This window comes from Phoenix dactylifera, chromosome 10 (genome assembly GCF_051530095.1).
Source record: "Phoenix dactylifera cultivar Ajwa chromosome 10, Ajwa_hap1_PhDact_Kaust_v1.1, whole genome shotgun sequence".
Classification (NCBI taxonomy): Eukaryota; Viridiplantae; Streptophyta; class Magnoliopsida; order Arecales; family Arecaceae; genus Phoenix; species Phoenix dactylifera.
In genome coordinates, this window is record NC_143199.1 from 3580001 (window position 1) to 3585000 (window position 5000).

The window sequence follows — 5000 nt, forward strand, 5'->3', positions numbered from 1 at the left end:
CGGAGTTGGATCGGCCTTACTTGGTCCGATCCTTCGCCCTCGCATGTTCCGTGGGCTCGGTCCCGTCCTGTTCGGTGAGGGAGGGCGGCCCCGAATCTTTGTCCGCTCTGGTGCGTCCCTGTGGGTTCCTTTGTCGGTTTTGCGGGTTCGGCCGGGCCTTCCGCGCCGGCCCGTCGGCTCGCTCGGATGGGCCCCGCGGAGTTGGCCCACGACGGAGCCGGCACGCTCCTTCCGCTGGTGCGGCTCTCGGTCTACGCCTCCAGCCGGCCCTTGTGGCGGCCGTGCGCGGCGCTTCGGTTCGGTCGGCCGGTCTTCCTGTCCCTCACGAAGTGCTCGCGGCCGCGCGCGCGCGGAGTTGGATCGGCCTTACTTGGTCCGATCCGTCGCCATCGCATGTTGCGTGGGCTCGGTCCCGTCTCGGTGAAATCTTGGGCCGCTTTGGTGCGTCCCTGTGGGTTCCTTTGTCGGTTTTGCGGGCTCGGCGCCGGGCCTTCCGCGCCGGTCCGTCGGCTCGCTCGGACGGACCGTGCGCAGGTGGTCCCCGACGGAGCCGGCACGCTCCTTCCGCTGGCGCGGCGCTCGGTCTATGCCTCCGGCCGGCCCTCGCGGCGGCCGTGCGCGGCGCTTCGGTTCGGTCGGCCGGTCGTCCCGTCCCTCACGAAGTTCCTGCGGCCGCGCGTGCGTGGAGCGGGATCGGCCTTACTTGGTCGGATCCGTCGCCCTCGCCTGTTGCGGGGGCTCGGTCCCGTCCCGTTCGGTGAAAGCTTTGCCCGCTCTGGTGCGTCCCCGTGGGTTCCTTTGTCGGTTTTGCGGCCTTGGCGGCGGGCCTTCCGTGTCGGCCCGTCGTGGGCCCGCTGCGCGTCCGTGCGCGGTGCTTCGGATCGGTAGGCCCGTCGTCTGGGTCCCTTACGAAGCTTTGCGCGACCGCTCCTTTGTCGCCGGTCCCCTGTTAGGGCTGACCGAGCCCTCCGTTCGCCCCCTGGCCCGTCGCATGGGCCCTCGGCGCCTCCGCGGCGCCCCACCGAAAACTGTCACGACGCGCATCCAGCGCCGACGAGGTCGCAGGTTACGTGCGGCAGCCGGGGGGCTAGGCCGAGCGGCGGCGGGCCCGCCCACGGACGGGCGCGGGGAGGAGCGCAGCCGGCACGCGGCGCGGAGCGGCGGCGGCATGCCGCCGGGCGGCCGTCGGCTCAACCGTGCCCGAGTCCCGCGGGCACCGCGTCGCCCGGCCGGCGCGAGCGGCGGCGGGCCCGCCCGCGGACGGGCGCGGGGAGGAGCGCAGCCGGCACGCGGCGCGGAGCGGCGGCGGCATGCCGCCGGGCGGCCGACGGCTCAACCATGCCCGAGTCCCGCGGGCACCGGGTCGCCCGGCCGGCGCGAGCGCACGAGGGCGGGAGGCAACCGGGCGGCGCCTGCGGAACCGGATGCGACGGCCGGCGCGGCACGGCCCCGACGGGTCCGCACCGAAGACCAGCGCGGTGCGGATCGACCGCTGATGAGGTCAGAGGTTACGTGCGGCAGCCGGCCGGCTGGCCCGAGCGGCGGCCGGCACGCGACGGGGATCGAGCGGCCCCGACGGCTTGCAGCCGGGCGGCCGACGGCTAGGCCGTACCGGAGTCCCGCGGTCGTTCGGGCGAAGGGGCGCATGCTGCGGGAAAGGCCTGCGGCGGCGAACCGTCCGCCCGGCCGGCCAAGCCTTCCGCGGCGGCGCGCACGTGGCGGCGCGGCCGAGATGACCGAGCGAAGCCCCGGCGATGGGCGGCGCGCACGTGTCCGTGCGGCCGAGATGACCGAGCGAAGCCCGGGCGGCGCCCGCCGTGCGCCCTGCCGGATCGCGCCTTCCGCCGGCGCGCAACGCCGGTCCCGCGTTCCGGCCGCGGGAGAGGCCTGCGTCGGCGAACCGTCCGCCCCGCCGGCCGAACCTTCCGCGGCTGCGCGCACGTGTCCGTGCGGCCGAGATGACCGAGCGAAGCCCCGGCGACGGGCGGCGCCCGCCGTGCGCCCCGGCGGATTGCGCGGCCCGCCGGCGCGCAACGCCGGGCCCACGTTCCGGCTGCGGGAAAGGCCTGCGGCGGCGAACCGTCCGCCCCGCCGGCCGAACCTTGCGCGGCGGCGCTTACGTGTCCGTGCGGCAGAGATGACCGAGCAAGCTCCGGCGATGGGCGGCGCCCTCCGTGCGCCCCGCCGGATCGCCTGCGAGCGGCGAGCGTCCGGGCGGGCCCCTTTCGCAACTTCCCTCGGTACTCTAAACACCCCTTGCCTCTCGGTCTTCCCCCCGACCCTCTCGGTATTTGCTCGGATATGTGCATGCATCGTCCCTCGTCGCCTTCGGTTATCCTCCCCGGGGTGGGCTTTGCGCCGACGCGCCAACGGGGTGGTAGGGGGGCTGCAGCCGCGGCCGCCGCGTTTCGCCATCCGCGCGTGCGCCGCCGGATCCGAGTGGAGGTCGCGGGCGACTCGTCGATGCTTGTACTAGGGGCGCATGCCGGCAGCCCCCCGCGGGGTGCGGGACCCCCGATCGGCGTGCGAGGGACGGGCGTCCGGGCGGGCCCCGTTTCCAACTTCCCTCGGAACATTAAAACCCCCCGACCCCCTCGGTCTTCGCTCCGGCCCTATCGCTATTGCTCGGATATGTGCATCCACCGTCCCTCGTTGCCTTCGGTTATCTACCCCAGGGTGGGCCTTGCGCCGATGCCCCGATGGGGTGGCAGGGGTGGGGCTGCCGCGGCCGGCGCGTTTCGGCATCCGCGCTTGGGGGCTCGGACCCGAGTGGAGGTCGCGGGCGGCTCGTCGATGCCTGCACCGGGAGCGCATGCCGGCAGCCCCCCGCGGGGCGCCGGACCCCCGATCGGCGTGCGATGGACGGGGGGAGGGGCGGGCCCGGTTTGCAAATTCCCTCGGTACTTTAAAATCTCACGGCCCTGTCGGTGCTCCCTCCGGCCCTATCGCCACTGCTCGGATATGTGCATCCACCGTCCCTCGTTGCCTTCGGTTATCTACCCCGCGGTGGGCTTTGCGCCGATGCCCCGATGGGGTGGCAGGGGGGCACGCTCTAGGCCGTGCCACGGGGCGCGGGCGCCGGCGCCGTACGTCCCTCGCGGCGGCCGTGAGCGGCACCTCGGCTTGCTCGGTCTGTCCTCCCGGGACGCGCGACCCGTGCGACCGGGACGCGCGACCCGTGCGACCGGGACGCGCATCCCGTGCGACCGGGACGCGTGTCCGGGCCGTTCCCGTTTGCAACGCTCCTCGGTACTTTGGAACGCTTGGGGTGGGCTTTGGGCGGATGCCCCGCCGGGGTGGTAGGGAGGGGGGGCGGCTGCTGCCGCGGCGGGACTTCCGCTCCACTCCGCACAAGTCCGTCGCCTCGCGGCGGGCGCGCCCGGCACCGTTCGTCCCCGAGGGAGCCGGCACGCGCCCGCCGAGGCCCCGGCGCATGGGCGCCGCCGCCGGCCGTCCGCGCGGCGGCCGTGCGCCGGCTTCCTCCGTCGGCCCTCCCGGGATGCGCGACCCGTGCGACCGGGACGCGCATCCCGTGAGACCGGGACGCGTGTCCGGGCCGTTCCCGTTTGCAACGCTCCTCGGTACTTTGGAACGCTTGGGGTGGGCCTTGGGCGGATGCCCCGCCGGGGTGGTAGGGAGGGGGGGCTGCTGCTGCCGCGGCGGGACTTCCGCTCCACTCCGCACAAGTCCGTCGCCTCGCGGCGGGCGCGCCCGGCACCGTTCGTCCCCGAGGGAGCCGGCACGCGCCCGCCGAGGCCCCGGCGCATGGGCGCCGCCGCCGGCCGTCCGCGCGGCGGCCGTGCACCGGCTTCCTCCGTCGGCCCTCCCGGGATGCGCGACCCGTGCGACCGGGACGCGCATCCCGTGAGACCGGGACGCGTGTCCGGGCCGTTCCCGTTTGCAACGCTCCTCGGTACTTTGGAACGCTTGGGGTGGGCCTTGGGCGGATGCCCCGCCGGGGTGGTAGGGAGGGGGGGCTGCTGCTGCCGCGGCGGGACTTCCGCTCCACTCCGCACAAGTCCGTCGCCTCGCGGCGGGCGGGCCCGGCACCGTTCGTCCCCGAGGGAGCCGGCCCGCGCCCGCCGAGGCCCCGGCGCATGGGCGCCCCCGCCGGCCGTCCGCGCGGCGGCCGTGCGCCGGCTTCCTCCGTCGGCCCTCCCGGGACGCGCGACCCGTGCGACCGGGACGCGCATCCCGTGCGACCGGGACGCGTGTCCGGGCGGTTCCCGTTTGCAACGCTCCTCGGTACTTTGGAACGCTTGGGGTGGGCTTTGGGCGGATGCCCCGTCGGGGTGGTAGGGAGGGGGGGCTGGCGCCGCCGCGGCGGGCCTTCCGCCCCCCTCCGCACAAGTCCGTTGCCTCGCGGCGGTCGTGCCCGGCACCGTTCGTCCCCGACGGAGCCGTCGCGCGCCCGACGACTTTCCGGCGCACGGGCGCCGCCGCCGGCCGTCCGTGCGCGGCGGCCGTGCGCCACTTCGGCTTCGTCCGTCGGCCCTCCCGGGACGCGCGACCCGTGCGACCGGGACGCGCATCCCGTGCGACCGGGTCGCGTGTCCGGGCCGTTCCCGTTTGCAACGCTCCTCGGTACTTTGGAACGCTTGGGGTGGGCTTTGGGCGGATGCCCCGCCGGGGTGGTAGGGAGGGGGGGTCTGCTGCCGCCGCGGCGGGCCTTCCGCTCCACTCCGCACAGGACCGTTGCCTCGCGGCGGACTTGCCCGGCACATTTCGTCCCCGACGGAGCCGGCACGCGCCTGCCGACTTCCCGGCGCACGGGCGCTGCCTTCGGCCGTCCGTGCCCGGCGGCCGTGCGCCACTTCGGCTCCCTCCATCGGCCCTCCCGGGAAGCGCGTCCCGGACGTTCGGGATGCGCACCCCGTGCGACCGGGACTCGCGTCCGGGCCGTTTCCGTGTGCAATGCTCCTCGATTCGCTGGAGCCCTTGGGGTGGGCCTTCGGAGGATGCCCCGCTGGGGAGGTAAGGGGGTGTGTCCTGCCTGGGCG